The sequence below is a fragment of the Mastomys coucha genome, unplaced genomic scaffold (genome assembly GCF_008632895.1).
Source record: "Mastomys coucha isolate ucsf_1 unplaced genomic scaffold, UCSF_Mcou_1 pScaffold15, whole genome shotgun sequence".
In the NCBI taxonomy this organism is placed as follows: Eukaryota; Metazoa; Chordata; class Mammalia; order Rodentia; family Muridae; genus Mastomys; species Mastomys coucha.
Genome location: NW_022196897.1, coordinates 55,667,190 through 55,682,545, shown reverse-complemented (window position 1 = coordinate 55,682,545; position 15,356 = coordinate 55,667,190). Strand labels below are relative to the sequence as shown.

The window sequence follows — 15,356 nt, the reverse complement described above, 5'->3', positions numbered from 1 at the left end:
ACCACCACCACCACCACCATCATCAACAACAACAACAATAGCAACAACAACAACAAAACACAAAAAGTTAAAAAAAACAAAAGAAAGAAAAAGCCCTGGCATAAGTTTATAAGAAAAAGAGCCTCTACAGGTGCCACTGAGTTAATGTTCTGATGGCCACTGAGGGTAGGGCAGCCCACATACCCTTAAGAGTAGTTTGTTTTGCCATTGAGAGACTCTTATAGAAAAGTAAATCTTCACTTGTCAGTAGTTATCATCTGGCTTAGGGATGCTGTATACTTCCAGGTCTCCTTTCAGCTCTAGAACCGCATCTGCTGGAGACCCTGCAGGCCCCACGTATGCTGCCCTACTCTCTGTGAGCCCTGTTGTGTTAGAGCACCTTGTCTCATTGGTTTCCCCCATTCTCTCTGGCTCTGCCTCCTCTTCTGTAGAGCTCCCTGAGCCCCGAGGGGAAGAATTTGATGGGGACATCCCTTTTTGGGCTAAGTGTTTCAAGGGCTGTCTCATTCTGTGTATATTGTCTGGATGTGGTTCTTTGTATTTGTTCGCATCTGCTACAAGATGAAGTTTCTCCGATGATGGCCGAGCAAGCCACTGATCTATGAGTATAGCAGAATGTCATTAGGACTCATTCTATTGCTATGTTCCTTTAGTAAGACAATGGCAGTTGGTTTTACCCTAGGGCCTTGGGCTATCTAGTCTTAGGTTCTTGGTCAACCCAGTACTGGCAGGTATGGATTCCATCTTGTGGAGTAGCCCATGAGTCATACCAGGTATTGGTTTATTACTCCCACAGGCTTTGTGCCTCCACTGTACTAGCACAGCTTGCAGGCAGGCCATCACTATAGATTGAAGGGTTTGTAGTTGGGTTGGTGTTTCTACTTCTCCTTTTTGGTAGTGTGCAGAGTTCCTTCTGGTACCAAGAAGACTAGTATGTGTGTGTGTGCGCGCGCACGTGTGTGTGTGTGTGTGTGTGTGTGTGTGTGTGTGTAACTCTCTGTAGGTACCAGCTCAACTTCTTTGTGTTAAATGAGCTGTATAAGTTTTGTGTTTTTTGTTTTTGTAGGGTCTTATTATCTTACCACCAGTTTGTGGAGATAAACTTATAGTTTTGGCAATGGTTTTGGTTGTCTGGGGGTTTCCATGAAACCCTTTTGGCCAACAACTCAACTATATGTAACCCATTCTCACTACTGGAAGCTTCATTTAGTGACAAGAGATGTTCACTTGGGGCTCTGTCTCTCCTGTTATTTGGAGGTTTCATTTAGATTACTTCCATATATGTATATATTTTAGGAAGGATTCTATACTACCCCACAAAAGGTCCCTAATTTTAGCTGTCTCTCCTGGTATTCCTAACTTCATCTTCCTGTTCCAGTTCCCACCCCATCCATCCATATCTATGTTAATCTCCCTTCCTAGGAAGATCTACCTGTCTCTTACCTAGTCCCTTACTCTATACCTAGCCACTGTGGTTCTATGGACTGTAGCTTGCTTATCATTGACTCAGTGGTAACAGTTAGGGTTGTAGTAAAATCCACATTTTCTAATATGAATTGAGTGAGGAGTTACCCAGGTTAGCTTCCATGGTTAACATGCCTTGTAAGAATGACACCCAGTTTTCAAATAGGATTGGCTCTAAACACTAATAGCATTCAGCTCTTAACTAACAGCACAGCAGCAATAACAAGAATGCGCATATGTAGGTCCTGTTTTTATTAACAAAACTTAAGCTAAGATGGAAGTAAATCTAAGCATTGTAACATCAATTGGTTTTATAGTGAGGTTCATTGTAATTTCGTCCTTGGAAATACAAAGAGGATGCCCAAGGAGAGGAAAATTACAGTTAGTCTAAAGAGGGAGAAATAAAACAACTATCTAAATATAGGAAAATTTGGCATCTGTGACAAGTGCCAAAACTAACAAGATGGAGCTAACAGGCCAGCTGTACCATGGGTTTTTTTCTTTTTCCTTTTCATTTTGATTATATCTGTTTAAATGGCAGTACTTTAACAAACAGCACAGGAAACAATCAAACTCAATCCTGGGATGATTATATTTCTGAAGTGTTCCCAGGTATTCACTCAATAAAATTCCCTCTTCCAGCACCTGCTCTGTGCTGTGCAGGTTCCAGGTGTTGAGGAGACAGGGATACATACAACAGAAACAGGATGCTCCAGTGGAGGAAGGGTCGGGGGACCAAATAAGCAAACCTCCACAGAGGTTATCACAATGGCATCTGAAGACAGCAAATGGAAAGGAATGAGTGGGAGTCACCACTGGAGTGGCCAGGAATGCTTATGAGTGACAGCTTTGGAGTCCTGGAGGGACTCACTACTACATGAACTTTCAATTTAATGTACTTACTGTTATTTTTTATTTTTTATTTTTTTTTAAGTTTCTACCTTTATTTGTGTGATGGTTAATACTGTCAGGCTGTAGAACCACCTAGAAAAATAACACCCTAGGCACCCTGTGAAGGATTAGTGTGGTCAGGCTTTTGCTACTTTGTGTGCTCTTCTTTTCTTCCACCCCCTTTTCCACCCTTTGAACCCCCTAACACTAGATAGGAGAGAAAAAAAGGCAGAGGGGGAAGAGGGAGATGTTCTCCCTAGATTACGTCCTGTTGAGTAGGGGCACTGAGTTCCACTGAGCAAGTTTCATCTTCAACACCAGGATATCTAATTTCCTCTTCTCTTTTCTTTGTACATGATTACATAACAAACCATAACGAACATCAACCAACCCAACAACCAACAATCCACCAACAGCATTTATATACCTCGGGGTCATAGCATTTATATACCCTGGAAAAAGTGCCCAGAATTCCAAATGTCACACAATCACAGAAACTGTCTGCCGCTGGCAAAATCATGCCCCTGCTAGAGCACTAGTCAAATAATAGTCAGCTGCCGTGGCCAATCTGAAGCAGCCCAGATCCCACATGAGATTAAAATGAAAATCCATTCTTATAATCTGCATTTTTAAAGAAACCAAAATTCTCACTACACATAAGTCTGGTTAGCCAAGGCGGGAAGATTCACCTCAGTGCAGGCAATACCATTCCATGAGCTGAGTACTGGATGGAACACAAAGGAGCAAGCTAGCTAATGCTAGCAGTCACCTCCACTGCCTCCTGACAGTGAATACAATGTGATCAACCACCTCCAGTTTCTAATGTCAGGCTTCCTCTGCCAGGACAGGCTAGACTGTGAAACTGTAAGACAAAATAGATCCTTTCTCCTTTCTCCTGCTTTTGTCAAGGCAGTTTGTCATAGCAACTAGACCAGTACAGTATGCAAATACAGTGAGCTGACCAGGCAGAGGAGGAGGCAGAGGCAGAAGGGGTGGGGTGGGCGAGGTTGACAAAATGGAACTTTTTTGCATTTATTTATTTATTTAGTGTGTGTGTGTGTGTGTGTGTGTGTGTGTGTGTGTGTGTGCGCATGTGTGTGCTCACATGTGCATATTCATGTAGCAGTCGTCGCAGGCTAACTTCTTGCCTTCCTCTGTTGGTCTTCGTCTTAAGTTTTGGAGACAGAATTCTCTGCTGAACTCGGAACCCACCAATCAGCATAGGTTAGCTGGCCAGTGAGCCTGCGACTCTTCTATTCTCTGTCTCCTTAGTGCTTGCATAACAGGCATGAGCCACTATGTTCAGCTTTTATGTGGGCATTGGGGATCTAGACTCAGGTTCATATTCTTGTGCAATGAGTACTTTAATAACTGAGCTATCTCCCTGGGCTGAATTTTTGCTTGTAATTAGCACTAACTTCACAAGTTTGTGTGCATCTTGTGGCATGGAGCTGTATCCTTCGACGTGTGATCTTTGTTATTTGCAGTATAGCTCTTGGAAAGAACATTTAGACTTAGGCAGGAGCAAGGAGACCTACCTAGTAGCTGGGCTGTGTCAGCCTCGGAAGACAGAGGCCTTCTCATCTTCATTTCCCACTCTCTAAAGCAGTCATGATGATGTTGTAAGAGGGTTTATGAAATTGAGTATGTTAAGAGGCAAGAGTTTTAAAACCGTCTAGGGATGCAAGCCATTGGCTGTGTTCCTCACATGACTCCAGTCACAATGCATTGTGATAACAGAAGTCGATAGTGAAGGGGGTGATGCGAAAATGAATTAGGTAGAGAAATTACACTGATGGCGTAGCCAGAAGCCTAGTGGTAGCTCTACACTGAAGGCATTGTGTGAAGAATACCCGACTTCTCAACATATTCAGCCATGTGACTAGTCCTTCTCATCTCTGACTCTGAAAAAAGACAAAAACCTCTGTTTTTTCAATGCAGACTTTCTTCTGATACAACTGTGCTAAGTGCTAAGCCAAACCTGTTATGACAACTTCAGTGTAACATAGGAGTACTGGGGTACAGAGACTATTATTCCCAAGAAATGGGTAGCAAAATGCTGCTCTTCATGAGGACCATGAACCCAACTAAAGCTGAGAATCATTTTTGCAACTAAGATTCCTGGATGGACTGTATATAGTCGTACTGCAGCAGGACCTTGGGGAATCTAAGGCTCTGCTGTGTGTCAAGAGGCCAACTCCCAGGTTGACCTGTATTATGTGCATAAGGCAGCCATACTTGCAAATGGCAGACCTGAAGCCAGCACCACCTTAATTCCTTACTGTATGGTTCTCAGAAGAATAGTGTGCTACTCCCTGACTTGGCCGTTCTGCCTTCTATGTCTCTCTGTCAACACTGCTGAGGATGTATGGATCTACCGCTTCATGGGACCTGACACGTCTGAGAAGCTGAAATCTGTCAGGTAGTTCTGCTGCTTGTTTTAATGAAGACACTTTCTAGAATGGCAGCCACACAGCTGCAGGAACTCAGACAAGGAGAAACTCAACAGTAAAGCTAATAGGTACATTTCTCCCACTAGGAAGAGGGTGATTTTTGTCTACCCCAAGCAAAGCTTCCCATTATATTTTTCTCCTTAATCAGTGAACTCTGATTTTAAGCTGAACATACTGTCTAAAACCAAAATGGTATCTGTCATGCCCCTTTCAGAGAGTAGGGTCTCCTGACTCTGTTGTTACTGTTGGATGGTATGTGGGAGTTCACAATACTAACAAGAAGTGCCTTGGCTAGCAACAAATTTATGTCTGCCTACTTTTTCCTTGATGGGGTGGCTGGGGTTCAGTAATCAGGCCATACAGGAAATAATACAGGAAATAGAAACCGATACAACCGTGGTGGAACACACAAAAGGTCTCCGAGTCAACCATGGCACAGTGAAGCCATTATGTTGGATTCTAAACTTACTTGGCTTGATAAATCTTTGTTACTCTTCAAGCCACCAAGACTGGCTGATGGGCTGTAATATGTTCTGAAACTAATCCTGACTAAGCATGAGAGAAGCAGGGAGAAATGCCAGTGTGTGACTTTCTAACGCATTCATACTGTTTCCAATATCTGTCATGGGCATATTGAATATGTATAATTTTATGTTTATAAAGAGGTCTAATAGCATTTCAGCACCCCAGGTGCTGAAGTAATAAACACAATTTACCTGAACTCTGTACAGTGAAGGACAATTAGTGTAGTCTAATGACTTTAAATTTATGAATGATTAAAGCTAAACATGGAGAACAGAGGGGAATTAGACTATGATTCACAGGAGTGGCTGCAAATGCTGTCTTTTTAGAGGAGGAGGAGGAGGAGGAGGAGGAGGAGGAGGAGGAGGAGGAGGAGGAGGAGGAAGCGGCAGCGGCACCACCTACGCCTTACCAGTATGGTGTCACACAAATACAACCTCAACAACACTGAGGAACTCAAGTCATGGGTCTGCAAGATGGACACATACAGATAACCATTTGTTTTTTGTATTTAGCAGTGATTTGTTAACAAAGAAGGATACAAAGAGAGACCAGCAGGAGGCTAAAACCAAGTTAGCAATAGCTATGAACTCATAAGAAACCTGAGCTTTACTATAATTGATTTGAAATTATCATTTTTTGTTTTTGTACTTTTAATCAAAGGGGCTAGGGAAGAGTGAGCCAGGATTCCCAACCTATTTTCTAGTTTTCACTTGGACTTTGCCTTGAAACTCAAAGACATTACAAGAGTATGTCAAGTTAAAAAACAAATCACCCTTCTCTTTCCTATTCCCCATTTGCTCTCCCCATCTTAGTTTGGCCTCTGTGTCCTGTGGCATTCACATCTAGCACAGCAAAACTGATCTGTGCTCCAGTACTTAGTTCATTAATGGAGGCTTACACTCCCTGCCTGTGTATTTGTTTCTTCTGTTTTTGTTTGTTTGTTTGTTTGTTTTAATCTGGGATACAGAAAGGGCTCAATAACAATCCCAAGTTGTCAAGGAGGGTGAATAATATAGTGGTAGCTTTTATCCTCAGAGAGTAGATAAGAAAATGATAGGAGAATAAAGAAAGAAACAAAACTACCATACAAACAGCTAATTAACCACAAGAAAAAGGGAAAGCGGGTAGCTTAGATCTCCGAGAACCTGTGTGTACAACATATCAAGAAATGCAGAATCAGGAGGCAGCAGGCGTGAGTCAGAGTTTAGTTCTTGGTGCTCAGGAGGCAGCCCGAGAGCTGGGCTGGATGAAGAGAATCACCATGGGAGATCCCCCACATGGCCAGGCTAAAGCTGGATTTCTCTACACTTGTCAGGGCACCAGAGTGCTCAGTATGTTACACTTAGTTTTATGCTGTCACATGACCAACACACCATTGGATGAAATCTGTGTCCTCTTCCTTTAAGGTTTTCTAAATGCCAGGATGGTAGCATAGACTACATACTTGCTAAATACAGCAAACCCTGAGTCGGAAATATACTCAACTCATTATTAAAGGAGCTTAGCTCAAACTCATTATAAAAGGAGAAAGTAAAGTCATGGTGAGCCAGAGTGTGGCAAACACAGAAGACTTCCCGTGGCATGTGTGAACACGTTTGCCGAGTGTTTGTGATATACTCTCTTCCTGCTGAAAATTAGCAAAGATTGCTGAATTGTGTAAACTACCTTTTAATTAGCATGGCATCTACAATATAAACACATGGGATGTGTTATGAATGCTTTCAAGTTCTGACAACATGAGAATTACTTTAAGCCCTTGCAAAACAAAGCTTGCATGCTTTGTGCATACTCTTGGGCCATTTACACACAGTTGCAGGAGATTCTAGGAGGGTAGAACATGAGAAAGTTAGCTTTCAGCACTGTCCCTGCCTAGCTCCAACGTCAGCTACTTCCCAGCACTGCTTCGCAAAGCAGGCTTGCTGTAAAGACCAATAAGAAACGGTTACATGACCCAGAACCCACACCCTTTGGTATGTGTCCAAATGAGTTGAAGAATTATAACTACACGAACACTGGGGCAGCAATTTTTGCAGTGTTGGGCACGAGGCTATTCTGCAGGATGCTGAAATGTGACAGTATGGCATTTGTTATGTGCAAAAGCCCACAGAATGTATAAGAAGATAGAAATCCTAGTGTATGCTACCAGCTTCAGTTAATGATACTTCCAGTATTGGTATACCAATTGTAACAAAAAGTGGGATCCAAATAAATAAGCACATAAATATACCCAGCACATTTTAAGGCCAAAAAAAGATACACATTTTCTTCTTCTGAGTTTGCATATTCTAAGACTGCAAGAATGCTTAAGTCAGTTATGATGAATCCACATGGTTTTGATGGAATTGTTGAAATAATAATTTCAAGGATTATTTAAAGGTATGGGGATTTACTTATGTAATAAATGAAAAAAATGCAATATAATGTGAACTATGGTGCTGGAGAGATGGCTCAGCGGTTAAGAGCACTGACTGCTCTTCCAAAGGTCCTGAGTTCAAATCCCAGCAACCACATGGTGGCTTACAACCATCCATAACAAATCTGACACTCTCTTCTGGAGTGTCTGAAGACAGCTACAGTGTACTTATATATAATAAATAAATAATGTGAACTATGTAATACTCATGTAAATAGTAATTAATATAAACTAATTTGATATGGATTCCAAATATATAAATAAGCTATACATTAAATTTTAAATTAAACATACATTCCTGCCTTCCAGTAGCAGTTAGACTGGTATCTGCCTTTGTCTTTTCCTATGATCTTTTGCGTGATTTTAAAATCCTTCTAACCCTTAATCATACCAAATTGCAAGCTGTGAATCACTCACCAAACTAATAATGCCTTTTAAAAGTACTATCACTTTTACCTTTGGGGGAAATTTTTTAAGTATGTCACTGAAGCATTAATAAAAACCAGCCGCTCAAAGGTGTTCCAAGGAAGAAAAGGCAGCGCTAGGCAGGTGGAAAGTGTCAGTCTCCTATAGATGGGAACTGAAGCAGGTGCCACCTTAACTGCTAGGAAACCAAAGCCCTAACAGTTTCACAGGATGCTAGGCTTTCGCTATCACTGCAGCAAGGGGAGCAGACAGTCCTCCAGGCCTATCTGGATAGTGCTGGCTCTGCCTGGCCACTCTCCCCAGCATATCTGAGTATTTCTGCAGCTTATGTTTCTACTTTATGTTCACAACATGCTTCAGAGGTGGCTTCAAAGGCTTTAGAACTTGAGCAGTCAGCCAGCACACCTCTCAGGGGCTGTTTGTAATCACGTCTCTTACAGCACGGTGCTTTCTCACCCGTCTTTTCCCGTGATCTCTTCTTTACTGTGCTCTGTTCCCCCCTAGTTTTCTTCATTTAATTGTGGGACTGTGTTAGCCAAAAGAAAACATAGTGAGAAATTTAGAATTCACTTTGTATCATTTAACACAGCAACACAGCGAAGTGTGTAACATGTATTTGCACCTAGATGATGTCTTAAATTACTAAAAAGAAAAGTATATCCAATCTGTAAAACCAGAATTCGTGTTTACAGGAATGAAAAATGGCACACAATTTTCAGAAATAGAGACAGTCAGGAATGATACATTGGGGGGGGGGGCTGGCGGGGGTGGGGAGGGCTCAGGATCACAGCTGCAAATCATTATAATCAGGAACTCAGTTATTGAAATGGTCTTGATATGCTGGTTTTATTAGAGCACAGAATATTCTTATTTAAAAGAAACAGCAATATCTGCAAGCCATTCCATTTTCATAAAGCTTTTGGTAAAAAATGCTTTTTAAATTATCCTCTGGTTCTTAGCAACATAAAATCCCAAAGAGAATAGAGGTTGCCTGTACACTGCACTGTGCCAGTGTGGCACACTGCAACCAGAACAGCTCCTACACTGCACTGTGTCAGTGTGGTGCACTGCAACCAGCATAGCTCGTACAGATTTTATACTGCATCCTTGTGGGTGGCTGGCAGGGTTAAAACTGATGCTATCTCTTGCTGCTCTGTGTATCTGGCTCACTGCACAGACTCTAGTTTCCAAAAAGTGTTGATGATTCTTAGCTAAGTACTTCTGACAACTTTACACTGTCTGCTTTGAATGTATGAAACAAAGACAGAATCTAACTCTAAATCCAAGGAGTAGAGAATGCCAAGATTAAATGTGCCTGAGGAAAACAATAAGCCCCTGAGCTACAGATGAATAATGGGAGGAAACACAAGCAGAAGAGGAGGGATATAAAGCACCTTTGGCAGCTCTTACATGGGGGGCGGGGGGGGAGCTTTGCCAGTAGGAGCTGGTAAACACAAACTGACGGGATCCTTTCCACCACTGCCTGTAACTGCTAATAGCTAGTCTACAAATAGGAGACTTTATACTTAGAGAGCTACTTATAATCCCCCCCTTACATATGTCTCATAATTCTCTAGCTGCTAGGCTAGCAGACAGTGTTATCCTCTAATGGAAATCATTTCCTGATTTTCACCACATTAGAAAGGTAATGAAGGACATAATGGTGGAAAGATGAAGGAACAAAGGGGCTTTTCTGGCAGTTCCCTGTCAGGCTGTCACTGTCCTAGGTGTGGTTGTTGTGTTTGCTTTGCTCTCTTTGAGCCACCGAGTGGCCTTCCAGGGCACAGGTGCTGCAGAGCTGTGGAGGATGGAAGCACCCCAGATGGCTCCTAACCAATATCCAGGCCAGAGCCCTACAGACACAAATACACCCTTCTTGTTCTGCTCCATTAAAATTAGCCATTTCCTGTAATCATGCCTCCATGTTCCAGCATCAAAGCTCAGTACATCCAAAGCATATACTCTGCCACAGAGATGGTCAACCTTAGAATTGCTCCCATCCTAAGTATTTTCTTTTCATATTGTAACAAACTCTTCTTTTTTTCCAACTGGCATAGATAATATTTCTTTTAAAAAGATCCAGGACCAAACTGAAGAAAAGGGGAATAATGAAAATATACAGATTGAAGCCTCAGGAGGAAATGACACTAGGTAAGACTACCAGCACTATGATTTCCCAATAGCCCATGTGCTTTTCAAAGGGTTCCTTTTCAATTGCTATGGTAAGTCACAGTGATCAAACTATATTCTGAATGCCTGTTGTTACTGTATGCTTATTTTTATTTTTCTTAAGAGTTTGGAACATGGTGTGAATACCATGGATAAGAATTGGTATAGAAGAGAGCAAAGGTGATATATTGATTTTATGCTATTTATCCCATTGGAACACTTTCTCTATGCATCTATAACTGGCATTTTAAAATGTTTTCTAAATGCAGAATCAAATCAAAGGCAAAGCAGAAGTAGTGAAAAGCAAGAGAGATAGCTACTATAACCATAACCATAACCTCAGACAAGAGTAGGCTATCAGTAATTTCCAGTGGCCAGTTACAACTAGGGAAGGTTATGACACTATAGAAAGGGGATAATTTGTTTAGGGAATCTACAACATGGTACGAGGAACTGGGGGAACTTCTCCTAGGATATGACATATTCTGATTATGATTTTGTGGCATTTAGGGAAAGGTCTCACAAGATTCCTCTGACCCCCTAGAAAGAAATGACCCTTAGCAGAAACTGATGGACCCATGTCATATGTAATTTGTAAGAGCACTTCTGATGGGGCTAGTTGCATGTAAAAATCTGGGGCTTCCTGTAAAAGGCAACGCCCAGAGACCAGATACCTCATGTTCAAATCATGGCACCTCCACAAACTTGTAATAATTTGGATGAATTGTTTGACTTTTTGAGCTTTAACTTTCTAATCTGCTTATCTGGATTTGTGAGGAAAAATAAAGTGAAAATTATATATATATAAATTTTGAGAAAGCCCCATACCAAATCGCCCTTACTCTCTAGTAGGTACTTTTACAGTCATCCTTGAATTGTCTCTCACCTGAGACTACATTAGGAAACTAAGCATGTCCAGGATTAGGATAAGGAGTCTCTGCTAGACGTGAAGTCTCCCTGTGCCAGAAAGAGGTTTCCTTTCTATGGAGGGTCAGGAGCCTTGCTCAGAGCATAATCTAGAGAGGGCTACCTACAGTCTGAAACAGTGGAACATTCAGAAGCACAACCAGAATAGTTCCTTAAAAACTGCCTTGAATTTGTCCCATCACAAGGGTAACAAGGCGTGAGACTCCTGTGCAGCACCATTCAAGTCTGCTTTGTTGATCTCTCACAGATCTGATAAGAAAAAAACTTACTGTACACAGCCATATATGCATTATTATTTATACTGAATCTAAACAATAGACTGTTTAATTCTTACAATGGTTTTATGTGGGCCTTATTATCGCTTAGTTGAATAGATGAGGAAATCAAGGTGCAGAAAAGTAAAGCGAGTTTTAATACATCTCAGCCTCAGACACCTAGTAAAAAGCACAGCTGAGACGTAAGTCCAGCAGACAGACTGGCTCACTCTGTTGTCTCTATGCTGCACGACACCACATACTGCAGAGTTAGGAGTCCCACAACCCGCAACAAAAAAGTGTTCGTGGGTTTCTTACAGGACAGAGTGACTGTCTGGGAAGATGTATGCTTCTTCTAGATAATACAATATAATAACTCTTCAGGTAAGGCAGTGCTTGCTTCCTGCCTTCAGGACGATGGCAACTGTGGGGAAAGCAGTTGTCTCTAGCAGGCACCAGATCTTTGTAACCCCTCAATCGACTGAGGAGTAAGTAAATGTCTATCGCCTTGACTCGAGGGAAACTTCACAAGAAACCTAGAAGCAAAGAGGAGACTCTCTTCTTGGAGACCTGGGCACACACTAGCCTTACTCATTAAGCAAGGCTGTGGGCTAGCCATCCTTAACAGCTAAGTCCAGTAGGCGGAGCTTACAGTCTTGTATGTCTGCCTATGTCTGAAGGTCCCCGGGTGAATCAAATCCCCTAACAGATACTTCTTCACCCACCACAGGGTTCCTCAAATAGTAAGAATATTGTTTGTGCTTTTCCAAAGGAAAATGCCCTATAAAACCTTAGTATTGGTTACTTATCTTCAGGTAACAGGACTTGAGACACGGCATAAACACAAAACTCTCCTAGTAACTGAGAGCTAAAACTCACGGTGTACGTGGCTACCAAGATCCACCCGAATGCTTCTGGAGGCTTTTAATTAGAACACATACCCCTAAAATGGAATGCAGCCCAAAAGCTTTGTCAGATGGTTTAGAACTATGACTCTCACTACAACTTGCCCCATTAACTCGAAACAAAATCTAGCTTATCTTGTATAGCGTCCTATATAGGTAGTAACGATGTTCATTCACAATTGCTTTTCCCAGACGCTGATATCTTTGGATTCCTGAGATGTATGGGGAAAAAATATCTGAGTTTTAAAGTATGAGAGCTTAGTTTTTTAAAAGCAAAAGTTTCAACTTTCAAATTCATTAATGAGATGATACGGTGAAAGATCCTCTACAGGACAGCCAATGATCAGTCGGCATCATCTCATTCCAGAGCCCTTGCTCTCTAACAGTGATATGGTGCCAGAGAAATCTGACAGCCGCTCACAAGTGGATGATTTCTAACTATTTACTGAAGAGAAATATTTTCCATGTCCCAGGGCTAAGATAGGGATTTGTAAGTCCTGGCTCATTATTAGCTCTGCCAGGAATCTAGTGTCACAGTCGTTAGCTCTGTTGGCACCAGCCATCGGGATTCTTTTCTTTTTATTCAGCTCTAGTCCACTGACAAGTCATCCAGCTATAATCTCATGCTACAAGGAGAAAAAAAAATTCCACCTGTACATCAGTGCCCTTGTTTTATGAACAGTCCCCTGATGCCAACAAGACAGCTGTTACCTATGATGACACACTATTTGCGTCAGAGCTATCTACATGAAGAATTTTGTCCCTATCACAAAAGGAGACCTGCTGCTGGAAACAGTAAGCCCCCTGGGGTTCATTCTGGGCTTACATCTCTTCCAGTCAATCACAGACACAGTCAGAAATCTGTCATTCAGAAGCACCATCAGAAATCAGTCATTCACAAACACCATCAATGGTTTCTTTTCCTCAGAGGAAACTAGAACATCTTCAGAAAATGACCTTTCTTCTAATGACAGTTTTTGAAAAACAAAACAAAACAAGACAACAAATGACCCTTTCTTCATGCTCACGAATCTCATTTCCAGTGATATGCTAATACTATTGCCCAGCTACCTTCACAGAGCTATACAATACCAAAACAGGCAGCCGGAGGAGCAAAGGTGGCTGTGGGAAATGACTTGCCAACAATCTGCCTCAAGATTAAACAGGTGTCTAGGTCCCTCTCAGCCTGGCTCTTCATCACCTTTATACGACAGAACTATGCCCCTGAGCAAGAGTGTCTGCTGCTTTGTGAGACTTGGGGCATGAGCAGGAGGAAACACATGATTCCTGTAAGATATGTAAGTGGCTCCCAATGGGCTGCCAGTAGAGAAGGAAAAGCCAGATGTTCCAAAAAAATAGATTTTTGCCTATTTGAAAATGCTCAGATCTCATTAAACTTAAACTTAATGTGCAACTAATGGAAGGGAAGCTTTAAAAGAAAAAAAAATTAGCAACTCACAAACTTTTCCCTTTCTGATGCCTCAACCAACCTATTTATTTAGTAGGCAAGGGCTAAGAATTTAGAGATCATTAATTAAATATGTGGCTTACTAATTTTTTTCTTTTTAGTTTCCAGATAGAAAAATAAGACATCTAAGCTCAGATCATGACTATATGTCTCAATTCCTACGATCATACAGTAAGCTGGGAACTGAACTAGCATCCAGCTTGAAATAGGAAATGTACAAATCGGTCATAATCTTGCTCTTGTTCTTAGCTGGCACGCCAGTTTTAGAGGCATTGCTGTGATCACTAACCTAAACAGAAGTAAAATTCTAAGAGGGTCAACCAACACAAGAGAGCAAGAACTACCAAATCCATGAGGCTGCGGGCCACAGGTGCACAGAAGACCTGGCAACTGCTTCCCTGGAACTAAGGGCCTCCATTACGTCACACTCACCGGTTTCCTGCCAGAAAATATAAGTACAATTCATAAAGTTAAAAAAAGTCAGGTCTACATATTTTAATGACATGAGAGTAGTTATAAATCAGAGGAAGAGGGAGGGAGGGGAGGGGGAGGGAGGGGAAGGAGTCTACATGCAAATTATGTATGTAAGCAACAAGATATCCTAAGATGCCCTACTGCAATAGAGCCTTGTCTCATGATATGCCTGACAATGTGTGTATCAGGCACATTTCCTAAAAATGACTGCTTGGAAAGGGGTTGTTAAATACATGTCCTCATATTAAAGTCACTTAGGGAATTTCTTCTTGCTTCAAATCATAAAATGAATATGTAACAGCCTCAAAGGCTACAGAAGAGATAGTTAATGTGAATACAATGGCCACTTTGGACTAGAAACATACTATTTATGCTGTTTAGAGTTTTGGTTGGGGATGACCCAGAAGAGGAGGGGGGAGGGGGAAAAACCTACTACCTATAGAAGACACAAAGACTAGATTCCTATGCATAAGTTTATGACTAAAACACGAAGCCATGACAAGTTGAACTCAGAATTGCTATATATGATAGCAAATGTTATGATTTAATAAAAGTTACAACACGTATTAAACACTTGTCCCCAAGAGGAAGTTCTCATTCACTTATATATAGGACATCCCAGTTCCTTTTCTCTCATCACCCAATTTTCCAAGGCTCCCATGTACACTTATACCCTAATACCATCTCTACACAGTGTTAAGAGTTTTCACAATTCTGGAATCTGAATAAAAAATTACTTCTATATTATGTAGTGTAATATCAGTCTAAATGGTTAAAAGACAATGAATAATCATTGATGCTTTCACACACACATACACCTATATATGCCCACATACATACATTCACACATATACACACTGACACATACACTCACAGGTGCACACACATACACATGTACATACACACTCATACATACTCGTCTATTTGGCAAGAAGAGAAAAGAAAAATCATATTTAAAGCTATAGAACTCTTGTAGGGGATTTTCAC

General features: G+C 41.3%; 1 protein-coding gene across 2 annotated transcripts in view; it reads right to left on the bottom strand.

Moving 5' to 3' along the window:
* Cers6 (ceramide synthase 6) overlaps nucleotides 1–15,356 on the bottom strand; it is a 256,454-nt gene that overhangs the window by 88,561 nt on the left and 152,537 nt on the right. The window lies entirely within an intron of this gene.